Consider the following 16280-nt stretch of genomic DNA (forward strand, 5'->3'; position numbering starts at 1 on the left):
AGTATTTGAAGTGTACACAGTAGATTTTACTATTTTCTCATATTCCTGTACATGTAAAACTGGGTAAAGCTATGAGTAGCCTTTAAATTTACCCACTAAGATTACTATTTATAGTTCATCTCATCATTTATATGTGGCTTTTATAATTATTTGTTCATCATTAACATATAACGTAAGGGAGCCCTAAAGATTTAACAGAAACTGTGTACTTTAAATCTTAACTCTTCACTCTGCTTCTTTAAACATTCTTTGCAACTTCTCATTAGTAAAGTTTCTATAAACTCTGAAATGTACATACTTACTAGTACATGCTACTAGAAATATTATATACTTTATCAAAAAATTTTATGACCTGCCAAACAGTCTTAATTTTATCATATATAAGCAAATCCCAAAAATAAACATATTTAAATCATTAAAACTTTTAACAAACCTTAACATTTGCTGCAATGATCACTATGACAGGTGCCTTGTGTAGAATAATTGAATTCCTCTTCCTACACATCTCATGAACAACAAATACCTGGAATTATTTTGTTTTTGCCATGTCAATCTTGACTTTACTCTTAAATGTGTGCTTATGTAAGAAATAAATGGTTCTAAAATTTCACAATTCTTTTGAACTTACTTTTTGTTGAATTGTCTAGTTTAAGAAAATCAATTACACTTTATATATACAATAATGTTCTGTGCTCAATTTGGCTGCACATACACTAAAATTGGAACATACAGAGAAGATTAACATAGTCCCTGCAAAAGGATGACACGCAAATTAGTGAATCGTTCCATACTTTTACAACAACAGATGCTGGAAGGGATGTGGCCAGAAGGGAAGCCTACTGCATTCTTGGTGGGAGTGTAAACTTGTTCATCCACTTTGGAAAGCAGTTTGCAGGTTCCTCAAAAGACTCCACAAAGAGCTCCCCTATTACACAGCAATCCCACTTTTGGGCATTCCCCTAAATGATCAGAAACAAGTCCATACTAAAACTACCACCACAACAATGTTTATTGTAGCATTATTTGCCATAGCTAAGATATGAAACCAACTCTGATTCCCCTCAGTAGAAGAATGATCAAGAAAACATTCTGTGTGTATGTGTGTGTGTGTGTGTGTGTGTGTGAGAGAGAGAGAGAGAGAGAGAATGTACACTTACACAACTACTTTGGAAATCAGTCTGGTGAGTCCTCAGAAAGCTAAATATTGACCTTCCTTATGGCCCATTCATACCACTTCTAGGCATCTATTCTGAACAACAGGTACTAATATTCAAGGACACATGCACCTCCATGCTTATTGCAGCACTGTTCACAATAGCCAGGATATGAAAAAAAACCATATGTACCACCAGAGATGAGTAGATCCAAAAACTGTGGTAACTATACACAATGGAATATTTTCCAGCCATTAGAAAGGACAAAATAATGGCATTATTAAGGAAATCAATCAAGCTACAGGAAATCTTGTTGAGCGAGGTAAGCCAAAAGCAAAGAGACGAACGGCACATGGTCTCCATGATAAGTGGATGTTAAATCCAAAATGTAAGGTGATATGAAAAAATTAACAACACTTAAGAAACCAAGAACTTCCACTCATCTGGTCGAATCACTACTAAATAACCACATTTTGCTGATCATATGTGCACACTGAAGGGAAACCAGAGGACGACACAAGACTAGAGAGAATCAGGGAAAAACATACAATAGTGGGATCCATCAGCTGCACTGGACATTGACCAAAATAAACTAAGCAACTCCATGTCACTGAAGGGAGGGAGGGAACAAATGGGAAAGAGGGAATAGCTGACGCTATACAAAACAAAAAATATACATATTTCAAAACAAAAGAAGTATATATATATATGTGTGTATATATATATGTGTGTGTGAAATAACTCTATTGCAAAGCTCATAGAACTCATAAATGTTGTAGACTATGATAGACAATTTGCTCCATCAAAGTTGGAATGTGTTTGTGACTTTAACTAAGCATCACTATCCCACAATATTGTGAAATTTGGGAACTTATGTAACCATGTAATCACAATAAAAACATTTGAAAAAATGATGTAGGTGGAAAACTAAGTTGCTCTAAAAAACAAAAAAGGAAAATGTTCTGTGTGTATATGTGTGTACAAACACACACTCACACATATACTATATATATATATATATATATATATACACATATATATGTCTATATATTAATTCTATGCCTCCACCAGAAAGAATGACATCCCCAAATTTGTTAGGAAATGGAAAGTCTTGGAAAAAATTATATTAACTGATGTAAGCCAAGTCCAAAGAAACATTGGTCCCATGGTATCCCTTATTTGCAATAACTAGTATATGTCTGGGATAAGCAGAAATGTTGAAAAGCTTTGTGTATATGACTAAGTAAGTTGATGTTAAGCTAAGTGACCCCCAAGATAGAGACACAATTTTTTTTCTTTCTTGCTGTTGTTTCTCACATATTTATAATGTACAACGTGATTTTTTTTTGTTTTTTATACGTTCCTCCCCAACAGTATAACCCTCGTTTTCACTTTATTTGATGTTGGTGCACCTGCATCTTGTATATACACTTCTCTAATTTGGGGAGGGAAAGGGAAAAAAACAACATGCTTAAATAGGAATACAGTTTGACCCATTGTATAACAATAGATGCACAAGACATTATTTTGAAAAACGAACTTTACAATTTAGGCTGGGGACATTGGGTGGGGCTTGGGGTTGTGAGGAGTGTACTTGTGGAGATGGAAGGGAAGGAATGGTGGGGGAAAAACAAAGGAGGATGTAACAAAGCTTGACAGGAAATGTACTTATTACTTTGAACATGTTACTGTAACCCCTTTTGTACATTATTTTTACAAAAAAATGTATAAAAATGTTTTGAGATGGAAGAGTTTATTTTGCCTATTTTACCCATATATTATCATTAACAAAGAAATTAATGCAAAACACTGATATGAAGATATTTTTTAAAAAAGTGAGTGTGTGTGAATTCCTGCGTGTTAGCATGCTCAGAGTTTGAAATCAGGGCCTCAAGATCTCGCTACGTCTTGCTCTCTAGATTGGTGAGCTACTATATAAGCTACATCTCCATTCCTGGCACTTTGCTAGTTCATTAAAATTTTTGAAAATAATCTCATGAATTTATTTTGCCCTGATTGGCTTCCAAATGTTATCCACAGATGTTAGCCTCTTGAGTAGGTATCTCGAGTAGTTAGGATTACAGGTGTGACAAACCAGCACAAGGCTTTCAGAATAATTTTAAAAGTAGAAGAAAATTTACTTCACAGAGGCCTGTTTCATCATCTCCTAGTTTTAAAGCATTTTGGAGTGATTATATGTGAATTTTTTCATTCTTGAATTCTTAAAATACAGTAAGTGATGATATTTAAAAGACTTAGTACTTTGTAAAACCTATACTGGAACTATGGGACAGAAGAATTTGCCTCTCTTTGGACCATAATTTATAAGCTTAGCTCTGTGCATAATAACCCAATGTCACAAACACAGTCTGTGTTGAAGACAAAATGTAACAGAAAACAATCACCATGGAAAATAATTGCTATGCAATTATTTCTTGGACAATATGAATATTGAATTGAGAGTACCAGAGAATGGAGAGAATTTATTTACCTTTGTGTATTGCTGAAAGACTTTTGGAAATTTGACTCATTTCCTTCCTCACTGTGTGTCATGGGCCATGCTCTTAGTGCCTTTAATTACAATTTTTCCAAACACTAAAATGGTAATAACATTAGCATTATAGCAAATATTATCTTAAGAATTAAGGGTCCTTAGGATGATGAACTCTTTTCTCATTCTTGTAGAGGCATTATCAGATGAGAGGAACTGTATTTTTGTTTGCTTACTTTCATTTATTCTTCAGTTTGAAATCTGAACTACTTAAAACCGAAAGAAACCAAAATTAGACAGGCAGGCTTTGGAAAGAGCAATCAATGTAAAATAAAAGAAATACATATAGCTATGTAAAAGGCCTAACTAAATTGTTATATAGTTTCAAGCATAAACAGAAAATGATTTAAGCAATATCAAGTTATTGAAAATGTTAGGAGTTGCTTAATTTTTTCCTTTTTACTACCTTGAATTAATTATTTTTGTATAGAGAGATTAAAAATGAGATTAACAAGATACTTGATTAAAAATGGACAAAAGTTTGAATAGACATGTTTTCCATAAACCCCTCTATATCACCAGTGGGTTTACACAGTTGTGTTTAATATAACTTCTGTGCTGGCTTAATGCATTGTGAGCAGAAGTCATTAGAGAAATGTAATTCAAAATTACTATGATACTACTTTATAATTATTATAACTCTTATAAAAAAAAATCAAAGGAACCAGGTGTGGTGGTAAAGGTTTGTAATTCCAAGCATTTAGGAGGTTGGATTTCAGTCTTAAGCCAGTCTGGGGTACTGAAGATAGTAAAAATTTGCCCTTTATTACCTTTTAAATAAAAGGTAATAATGTTGGTGAGAGTGTGAGGAAAAGGAAATTTTCTACACTCTTGGTCAAAATACAGGTTAGTATTCTCCTTGTAGAAAGTAGTATGAAGTTTTTTAAAGAAATCATAGTTGAAATACCATCTGACCCACCAATCATGTGATTATTTCTCTCCGGGTAACTCGTAATATATCTGTAGTTCATTGTTATTCACATTATTCACAACAACAGCCAAGATATAAATCGAAGTTCAGTGTTCAACTACACTAATAAAGCAACTCTGGTACATGCACAAATATCTTTTTCTGTTTCATCCTTAAAAAAACAAGAGACTTCTCCCATTAGCCACAACTTACAATGACATGAAAGATGGATTCGAAATGAAGAAAAATGTTATGTTCTGATCTTTGTAAACACACACACACACACACACACACACACACACACACACACACACACACAATCCTCAAACATTAAGACAGAATTTTTTTTTAAAAAGTAAAGCAAAGTGGAACTTCTGGGGCATTTAGTTCAAAATGCATAAGATACTAGATATACATTATGACCAGGTATAGAGTTGTAGTGTACAACATGAGGATACAGGGGACAACATTGGCCTTACATAGGAATGAAGCTAAGTAAGTAGGAGTTGTTCTTCCTAGTAGTGGTTACTCTTTTAGTTGTTCTTCCTTCAATAATGGATGAGATGAATGTAATTCTTTAAGTATACCTGCCTATTTTCAGAAATAATAACAAACAATATAGCAATAATGTTGCACACTCAACATAGAACAAAATGTCAAATTAAAATACATGAGATTATCCTTGATGTAAACTAATTAATACAAATAAGGGAAATCATGGGACCTATGTTTCTTTAAGTCTGGCTTACTTCACTTAATATGATTTTTTCAAAGATCTTCCATTTCCTTACAAATGAGGTGGTCACATTCTTTGTGATGCAAGCATATTTTTCCACGTGTGTTTATCTGTAAGTGTGTACGTGTGTATGTGTGTGTGTGTCATTTTTGGTAAGTATTACTGTGATACATAGTAGTATCTTTACTGTGGCCTTGTTTGTGATCACCTGGTTATATGCCCAGAAGTGGGATTACTGGATAATAGGGGAGCATTATTGTGTACATCAAGGATAATCTTATTAGATGAGCAGAATAGCTCAATAGCTATATACATATGATCATATAAGGTGATTCCAAGTTAAATGAACTCCAAGACATGTTCTTTGTTATTGTTGTTCTTAATGTACTATGTGATTTCTTTTTATCCTTTTGTGTTTTCCCCACCTATGATTAATCCCCTGTAGTCACTGTATTGGATTTTGATACCCTGGGTATTTTCAATATGTTGATCTGAACTAGGGAAGGGAAAGGAAAAAACAAACTAAATGGTGAGACAAAGGACAAAGGGGGAACCTATGCAACAGTAGTACTCAAAAGAAAATATTTTGTAAGTAAACTTGGGGGAGGGCATTGGGAGTGAAGAGGGAGAAAAATAGGGGTAATTTAGAAAAGAAATAAATTAATTACCTTACTTATGTAACTATATCCTATCTGTATATTACCTTGACAATAAAATTTAAATAAAAATAAAATAAAATATATGAGAGCAGCAATACAGGAGATGGGAGTGGGGGAAATACTGTAGTATCATAGAGCAGAACAGCTGTGGAAAGCAGTAATTTTACATTAACATAGCAAGTAATAAACTAGCATACAGATTTTCAGCTTCATGTCAATCATTAAAAAGGGAAAACAAAATGCACAATCAGCATACCAATAGAGATAAAATAGAAAACTAAACAATTAAGATGAAGCGATGACTTGGACCAAGAATAACAAATGACACAATTAGGAAACAAATAACAAGCTGCTGGGCTGGGAGGGTGGCTCAGTGGTAGAGTGCTTACCTTGCATGCCTGAGGCCCTGGGTTCGATTCCTCAGCACCACATAAGCAAAAAGAAAAAAGCCAGAAGTAGTACTGTGTCTCAAGTGGTAGAGCACTAGCCTTGAGCTGAAATGATGAGGCACAGCACCCAGGCCCAGAGTTCAGTCCCCACGATCGGACCCAAAAATAAAAAATAAAAAAAAACAAGCTGCTAAGTTTAAAAATGATCACCCTTAATTCTATTGACTTGCTTACATCACAATTTGTTAGAAGTATAATTCAAATCACAGTTTAATAGTATGTCATTTTAATAATAGTTTACTTATTATTGATTTCTTAATATTGAATGTTTAATATATAATTTTCATTTCAGCAGCTATAGAAAAGAAGAAAGTGAAAATAATTTTAATAATATATTTAATGAATTGTAAAATTGAGAAGCATTAGAATTTAAACAAATAACATATCATTATTGCTTCATTTCTGTGAGTTAATGTAATAATTCAAAGTGTATTCTACACTTAGCACTCATCTTAACATCAAATAATAAATTATTGCACATGACTCTTGGTATTAGTTGGAAGGGTTCATCACTGTGGTAAAATTCACACCACATAGTACACGAGGGTATGACCCCTCTCATATAGCTTAAATTGAGGAAATTTGATTTCTACATGCATGTTAAATTCTTGTCTAGGTGACATCTATAAAATTATTTACAATTATATAGATGAGGACTATTTCAGATAATACTTAAAAGTCAAATTCATTAATTAAATTTTTATTATTTCATACCAAATAAATATTTACAGAGAGACTGAATTTTTGAGTAGACGATGGTGTATGTGTGCCAGAATATACGTGTTAAGGCTTATTTTATATTCATGACATTGTTTCTAGAGTTGGATTTATTTGTCCATTACGGGTTAAGTGTATTATATTGGATCCATGAAAGTAAACTGAATGTTTATTCCATTAATCCTTTGTCTGATCCCTATATAAATTATCCGTCTGTTTGAAGTAATGAAAATAACAACAGATAAAAGCAAGATAAATCAGTCTGTAGTAGACAAGTATTTACACCGTTATTTTGAAAGTTGGTCTTGTTTTACACTACAGAATATTCTTGGGAATATGTGCTCCAGGCTGGCCACAACTGAAAAATATTATGGTTTGATCTATCATAAGAGAAGAAAGGAAGGGGAAGCTTCCTTCCAAAAGTCTGATCCCAGGAATGTGATCTACTTTATGGTGCCTACTTGGAAATGAACATTTTTCACAGTCAACCTTGAAAAGCCATTTTGATAGACGACTTCTGTAAGTGGTTACAAAGCATTGTTGATGGCTTTGCAAGGATGCCTGATTGCCTCATTTTGAGACAATTAACAGGAATTTAGTCAGTTGTTCTTTGTATCTTTAGGAGAAAAACCCATTGACTTTAGGCCAGGGGATCACAGGGACCCAGAGAAAATACTATCTTGAATAGTAATCCTTGACATCTAAAACAACACACACACACACACACACACACAGACACACACACACACACACACACACACACAAACACACACACACACTCCATTAAGCACAGCCAGGCAGGGTTGCTATCACAGCCTAGATGAAATCAGGCAAAAAACAGAAGCTGAGAGTCATTTAGCTGATAACTAATATATTTTTTATGAGGTAGACTCAAATGAGACTCCAAAGAGAGGATCAGAAAGACTGATCAGAGAGACTAAAATTGGTCACACAAAGATTGGAAAGTAGAATTCCTTGTAGAACAAATAAATCATAGAAAGCTTGTGTACGTAAGAACAAGACAGAAGACCAAATTCCAGAAATGCACATTTTCTTAGAAGTCAGCTTAATCAATTATCAGTGCAAATCTTTGAATTCTTAAATATTTGACCACATGTGGGAGAGGTTGAAAAGAAAGAAAATTTCATCACTCTATTAGGAAGTCCAATATCACATTAGGAAGTAATCAAGCACAGATTTGTAATAAAAAGAGAAAACAATTATTCCAAATGAGGGTTTCATTTCTTTTGAAGTAAAAGTTCTTAAATTAGGTGCTAGGAATTATCATGCAATTGATCCAGTCCCCCAGGTGAGTTGATAATTTACTGCAGTATTCCCACATGAAGGAAAAGAGAAAATTTACAAATGTCTGATGAAATGAGGTGAAGATGAAGTGTTCTAATAGTAATATCTGAGGTTTAGACACTGGTGAAGAGGTGGATTTTCTTTTCTAAAAAGCCCCCATTTTTACCTGGTGCAGTTGCTCACAGCTGTAATCCTAGCTACTTAGGAAACTGAGATCTGAGGACTACGGTTCAAAGCCAGGGTGGGCAAGAAAGACCCTGAGACTCTTATTTCCATTTAACCACCAGAAAACCAGAAGTGGCACTGTCGCTCAAGTGGTAGAGCACTCAGCTTGAGTTGAAGAGTTCAGGGACAGTGCCCAAGCCCAGACTTCAAGCCCCTCAAACAACAACAACCAAAAATCTCCCCTTTATGGACTACCTTCATCTCTTCCTAAGATTCAACAAAGGAGCCATTTATCACCCATTACATTTAAGTCCTAATCTAGCTACTGCAAATAGATTGATTTGGTATCTTATATAAAATGGTTCATATTTGCGGAAACAAATACCAGGAGTGGTAACTTTTTTCCACTCCTTGAACTCTGGGCCTGAGCCCTGAACATGGTTATGCTGGTAGCTTTCATGTGAGCTTGTTTGTTATTTATTGGATTACTGCCCATGAGGGGAATTACTGGGTCTTAAGGGAGATCTATATTTATTCTTTTCACGAAACTCCGTACTGCATTCCACAGTGGTTGAACATGTTTAATTTCCCACCAACAGTGTAATGGAGTTCCCAATTGGCTACATCCATGCCAGCATTTGCTATTCTTAGTTTTCTTAGTAATGGCCATTCTAACGGACAAGGTAGAATCTGTCTTGTTTACTTATAGATTTTTATGCATCTTCTAGCTACAATAAACGAATGAATCCATGAAAACTATATTGCTCTGATTCTGCATTCCTTTCTCTTTTCTCTTAATATAATTTTCCCAAACCTTTCATTTTTCTTACCACTGGTGAAAAGTAATCTTTCTGATGGGTGAATATAATTCCATTGTGTGAATGTGTGTGTGTGTGTGTGTGTGTGTGTGTGTGTGTGTGTGTGTGTGTGTGTGTGTGCAAGATGACTATAGGCCAATGAATTCATTTCTAAGCATGCTGTTTCATCTGTAATTTTGTAATTCCATATTATAGTTGCATTGCTTTCTCTTCTACAGTGAAGAATATTGTTAGGATTTTGATGAGTATTGCATTGCCAATTGTTTAGGGGAAGTATTGCAGTTTTCAAAATGTTAATTCCTCCAACCAGAAATACTGATAAGCATTAATGCTTATCAAAGAGTTTGGTTCATAGTTCTCTTTCTGTGGTGAGTCCCTATGTGATTTGAGGAGGAGTCTAATTCTAGCTTCTTAGAATGTGTTTGATAATGTGTCTCTCATAGATACTAGATGGACGCATCTTGGTTTTTGATACTACTATCTAATCTATGTCTTCTATTTGGAAATTTAAGTCCATTGATATTGAGAGTTCAGACAGAAATATCTGATAAGTTCTGTTATGTTATACACCTGTTGTTAGGAGCTGTGCCTCATCTACTCTTAACATATTTACCTTGTTCTCTGGTAGGGAGCATTTTATATAACCAGTTCCTCTTCTTCTTGATCTCCTCTATGTAGGATATATTTGATTATATTTTATCCTGATAATTTGATGGAAATACGTTGTTTCAAGTTTCCTTTGTCATGAAATATGTTTATATATCCTTTAAATGTAAAGGAGAGTTTGGCTTGGGACTGTATTCATGATGCTAGTTGTTTACCTTTAATGTTTGTCATATATAATGCCAGGCTTTCCTTTTTACAATATCAGCTAACAAATCTGTATTTATTCTGACTGTATATCCTTTATAAATAATCAATCTTTTCTCTATGGCATCTTTAAGAATCCTTTCCTCGATTTTTAATAATCCTCTAATGGATTATGATGTCATGGTGGATTGTTCAGTTCTAGAATTCCGTTTGGTTTCTATAGACTTCTCTTCTCTGAATGAGCCTATCTCATGTTTGGCATGTTCTCTGCTAGAATTCTGCAATATGCTTCCCATCCATTTAGTTTTTTGCTCTTCTCCTTCTTGATCCATATCTCCCCGAAATATGATCTTCTAACTGAGTCTTGAAGTTCTGGCAAGATCATTTCTTATTTCTTGGATTTGTTCTAAATTATTATTTCCTCTTTCTTATTATATCTATTCTGTCTTTGACCCTGAGATTATCTTCTATGTCATCAATTTGCTGTGGAGACTTTCTACTTTGTTTTTGATTTCCCTGTCTTCTAATTGGTTATTTTTAGGGGTTATTAATTTTCAGAAGTGGCAGTTTGGTTATTCTCTTTCACTAATATACTCCCTCTATTTCCTTTTTGTTACTCCTTCCTCCTAAAATCTTGTTTTTTACATAAAATTATATCTTTATATATGCACATATAAACTCATTTGGAGGATTTAAGGTAAACTGCAACTTAATTAAAGATGTACAGAGGATTATCAGGATGAACAAAAACGAGTATTTTTTGTTAACTTCTGAATTGAACTCTCATTATTATTATGGTTAGGGTTAGGAAACCAGACAGAATTAGAATGAGGGTTAGAGAAATAGCAAATTTAGGTTCAACACAGGATGACCTATTGCAACAATAATACTCACAGCACATTGTACTGAAAATGAACTTTACAGCTTGGGGAGAGAAGAGTGATGGAGATGGGAGAGGGAAGGGATAGTTGGACAACAACAAAGAAGGGAGTAACAATGGTCAACAAGAAATGTACTCATTACCTTACACATTTAACTGTAATCCTTCTGTCAGCCTCATTACCTACTCAGGAAGCTGATTTCTGAGGACCGCAGTTCAAAGCCAGCCCTGGCAGGAAAGTCTGTGAGAATTTTATCTCCAATTAACTACCCGGAAACCAGAAAGTGGTGCTGTGGCTCAAGTGGTACAAGTGCATACCTTGAGCTAAGGAACTCAGGGATTGTGTCCAGGCCCAGAGTTCAAGCCCCACGACCGACAAAAAAAAAAAAAAGAAAGAAAGAAGTGTGTTAAATATTAAGTAAAGCTGAACTTTTTTAGGTTCTAGGAATTCAGGAAAATCTGGGATATTGGAAGTACAGTGTATTTCGTAATATCAGGATTTGAGATCAATGGGTATAATGATTCCTCTTATGGAACAAGATAGGTTCAGAGACAAGAGTTGGAAAATCTGTAGGGTTTAGGAAAACCTGCAATTTATTTCGAGGATTACAGTGAAATTTCAATTAGGATTGCACAAAACGAGCATTTTTCATAAATTTGAGAATTGGGATACAATTAGTGGCAAGGACATGGTTAGGATTCCAGCCATAGTTAGGGTTAGAGTGAAGGAGAAAAAAAAATGAGGGTCAAATTGAAGGTAAATTTTAATATAAGCCTGGTAAGAATTAGAATGAATGTGAACTAGAGTATTGCTATTAATATTAGAATCTACTTGCAATATTCAATATACCAGTTAGGATTAAGTTTAGAGTTAGAAAATGACTAAGATATTGGAAAAAAATTGAAACCTATGTTTGGAAGGCTTATTTGAATCAAGTTAGGATGAATGAAAACTAGTGTAACACTAACTAGTTAGTGTTAGTATTAACATAAAATTTGGATTAAAATCAGGGTCAGTATTTTGTTCTGATTATGATCAGTGTTATGAATAGGAAAGTTTTACTATAAAATTGAGTTTTCACTAGCAAGTAGAAGCAAAAATATGAGCGTGAATAATAACTAGAGCATTAACATTATATTTATTTCTCAGTGACCATTCTTGTAATGATTAATGAGGGTTTTCCAGCCAGGTATAGGTTGAGAGTTAGCATTAAGTAAAGGACTAGATGATATGTAAATCTGAAATTGTTTTAGGATACAGTGGTTCAGGAAAAGGTAGGACTAATGGAAACTACAGTATTTTTCCTGGTAAGAGAATGTGAGGACAAGTAATATAATGGTTCATGTTAGGGAACAAGATCACTTCAGAAGTAGAGTCAGGAAATTTGTTGGAATTAGGGAAAATTGAAACTCATTTCCAGAGTGCAAACTGGAATATTCATTACAATTAATAAAAAACTAGAGTATTTTTAATGTTAATTTTAGACTATCAGTAGGTTGAAAATTAGGTTTCAGTTCCAGCTGGGCTTACTGTTAGCATTAGGAAATGGAAAATTTAGGGTCAAACTGAAAGTAAATCTGTGACTAACAAGTCAAGATAGAATTAGGATGAATATGAAATAGGAAACTGCTAATAATATTAGAATTAGGGTATGATTAGTGTGAGGGTAAGCATGAATGTTGTGTTAGAAAAATGGCACGATGTTGAGTAAAACTAGAAACTATTTTAAGAAAGATGAGTTGAATCAAAGACAGGATGTATAAATTTAATGTACTTTTGTAGCTTTTAGAATCCAAAGGCAATTGGTTCTAGGGTTAGGGTTACTTTTCTAATTAATGAACTAATGTATTAAAGGCACAATTCTTTTTTTTTTAATGCGTATAAGGTTTATTATCCTTATTTATTTAGTAATATACATATAACACTTCATTTATTACATTATATCACCTAGATTATATTTGCATATGGATTATTTTTTTTTAATTTTATTTTATTTGTGAACATACTGTACAGAGGGGTTACAATTACATGGGCAGGATAATGCATACATTTCTTACCAAGCATTGCAGCCTCCTCCTTTGTTTACCCTTCACCTCCCTTCCCAGCCTCCCCCCTCCCCCCCACCCAATACTTCCCCCCCTCCCCCCCACCGACATTGTAAAGCTCGTTTTTGACATGACAATTTGTACTTCTCATTGTTGCAACAGGTCCGCCGGAATCCTTAAATGACTTGTTTTTCCCCATCTCCTCCACAAGTTATACTGACATCAAATATATTGAAAGTGGGGGTTATACTGTGGGGGAGGGACATACAAAGCAACAAAGAAATAATCTTATAAATGCGTTAGAAACACATGCATGAAAGAAAAAAAAACATTAAAATACCTATCTAAGGGTTCATTTTCCTAACATCACATTATCTGTCTTTTTCCGCTTGACTCATACATATACAGGATATTCTTACAAACCAAGACAGTCACAATTTGCGGAAAAAAACAATTTTCTACATGAAAATGTGTCTTAAAATATTTTCCAACCAGGATTAAATAATAGTGAATAGGGTGTCATTCATTAAAATTAGGTAAGTTGATGATAAAACTTTCAAAAATATCCAAACACATAAATTGGAACTCAGATATGTTATTGGGAAAACAAATACTTGCTCTTGCTGGGAAATTTTGTGTGTGTGTGTGTGTGTGTGTGTGTGTGTGTGTGTGTGTGCACCCACCACAGGTCTTCAAATGAGGCCTGGGCCCTGTCATTAGCTTATTCTGTGGAAGTATGGCACTAAACCACATAGCCACAGTCTTTCTTCTGGCTTTTTAGTAGTTATTTTGAGATACATATCTCATGGATTCTCCTGTCTGGACTTAATCTTCTGATCTCCAGCAATCCTTGGGTTAGTGTTACTGTGGGTGCTACCACAAAGTGACAGTTCATTAAACTGGGACCAATATGGAAGTACTCATGCAATATATGTAGTAACCAGTTCATTAATGTGGGAGTAACAGGATCACATTAGATTGCCTTCAAACACATTATTTCTGATGAGTTTAACTGAAGGCCAAAGCATAATCCAAACCTATTAGCCACACTGTATGAAGTAGCACATATTCATGGTGTAGAATATGTACAATGAATTAAATCCTGAATCAAAAGACTTTGTTGGGTTTGCACCAAAGAAATAGAGTGTCATTGAAATGAAGTCAAGACTGGAGGCCTGTAGTGAGCAGGAGAGCATCTGCTTAGTGTGTGTCCAACCCCCAGGACCATAAAAAAGTAGAAGAGAAAGTGCAAGAGAAAGAGGAAAGGAAAGGAGGAGGAAGTGGTAAGAAAGAAGGAAGGGCATAACAGGAGGGAGAAGAGGATCAGACAGGGAGAAAGTAGAGGTAGGAGAGAAGGAAGAGGGAAACAGGACCCTGGAGAAGAGGAGCAGGAAAGGAGGCAGGAAGAGGAAAATAAATGCAATATAACACCAAGAGTTGTTGGAAAACATTTTGCATAAGCGATCTGCATATGCATGGCAGGATTATTTTCTAATCAGAGAGACAGCTAGCACAGTGACAATATGGGTGATACCTGTTGCTCAGTCATTTTATTCTCTTTCTTCAGTGAGGAGTTCAGAAGAAATGCTGAGTTCGGTGTTTTACAGATATACTTCAGGAATTCTTTTTCATGATTCAAACAAGGGAAAGAACTAAATGCAACTTCCCTTAATTAAAAAAGAATAGAAGCTATATTTATTTGTATTACTATGCATGAAGAAATCCTGAAGATTTCTGGTTAATTCAGAGGGCCCCATGAAAAATATAGGACAAGAGGAAAGCAAAACTGTTTTTAAAGTATAATAGGTTATTGATGAAAAGTTTTACTGGACATTTTTCGTTTTTCTTTTTGTTTTGTTTTTGTTTCTGTTTTTACCAGTTGTTCATTGCTCCAAGGCTGTGCCCTGGAGCCCTTTCCAAGTCACCACGTGAAGCTCCATTTCTGTAGTCCCTGTGGGTGTGGGTGCCTCCTCAGGTCACCCGTTGAGATGTGTGGCCAACTCCTTTACGGTGGATGTGCAGTGAGTGGATGTGTGTGCATGCTCCCCAACATTGCCAGATGAGCCCTGCCCACCGTTCCCACCTAACTTCCCAGTCTCAGTTGCTCCATTTCACCCAGGAGCTGGCAGCCATGGGTCTGTAGTTGAGACCACTGCTGCCCTCTCCTCCGCCAGCTGTGCTGGTACTGGTCTTCTGTGCTCCTGAGTGCGTGGCCCATCCTACGGAGACTCTGTTCTGGGGTCACTGCCTGCCCCCATGAGTGCGGGGTGGGGGATACCATGTTTGTACACTGCACAGTCCATGGGTAAAGGAAGGCTGGGCATGAAGTCTGCCCCCTTGGAGCCAGGCAGCCCAACCTTGGTTCACCTCATCAGTTTTTAAGGGGGTCTGGGTACTGGAGCCATGTGTTGGCCCCTCTGCCAGCTGGCTTGTGACAGCTGCAGCAGCTCAACAACCTGGAGCCCCTTCAGCATCTCTGTGGACCTCCATTTTCTGGTCCTTGTGGACTCGGTACAGGGCCAACCCTATATATGCCAATCAGTGCCAGAGAAGCCTGGACTTGCAGCACACCAGCTGCAGCACCGGGGGAATGAATCCCCTCTTGCTTTGCTGTGTAGCCTCCTCTGTCGCCCTTCTGGCCCACATGGGCCCAGCTCTGGGTGCCATTCTAGGGATACTCCATTTGGAGGCAATGGGCCCACACCCTACCCTTGTTGTTCTCCAAAGCAGGAGAAAGGACTTGGCCTTGGAAATGTAGGCTGCACTGATGGTAGCCAGGATGGTAGCCAGGACTTGGCATCTGCCCTGCCTTCCCTTCTGGCTTTGGCACTTGAGTCTGGGTTGCTTGGTTTGGTCACTAATGGAACCTTGTTGGCTACAGCCCACCGCAAAGGTCCTGCACCTGCTGCAGCAGCAATGTGGTGTCCTGGACCCCCTTAGGGTCACCACATGGACCTCTGATGTGTCTACTTGGGCGGGGTATGCGTTTCATCTCAGGACTACCATTAGGATGTGCCACTCCCCTTCGTGGTACTGCAAGCAAGAGGTGCCACAAATAATTTCTACTTTCTAACATTTTC

The 16280-nt window shown here is 36.0% G+C and overlaps 1 non-coding gene across 1 annotated transcript; it reads left to right on the forward strand.

The window, feature by feature from the left end:
* Positions 1 to 689: 689 nt before the first annotated feature.
* On the forward strand, positions 690 to 795 carry LOC122121719. The gene has a single exon (XR_006150027.1). It is a non-coding gene; the product is annotated as a U6 spliceosomal RNA (small nuclear RNA).
* Positions 796 to 16280: the final 15485 nt, after the last annotated feature.

The sequence above is a fragment of the Dipodomys spectabilis genome, unplaced genomic scaffold (genome assembly GCF_019054845.1).
Source record: "Dipodomys spectabilis isolate Male_0828 unplaced genomic scaffold, ASM1905484v1 ptg000195l, whole genome shotgun sequence".
Classification (NCBI taxonomy): domain Eukaryota; kingdom Metazoa; phylum Chordata; class Mammalia; order Rodentia; family Heteromyidae; genus Dipodomys; species Dipodomys spectabilis.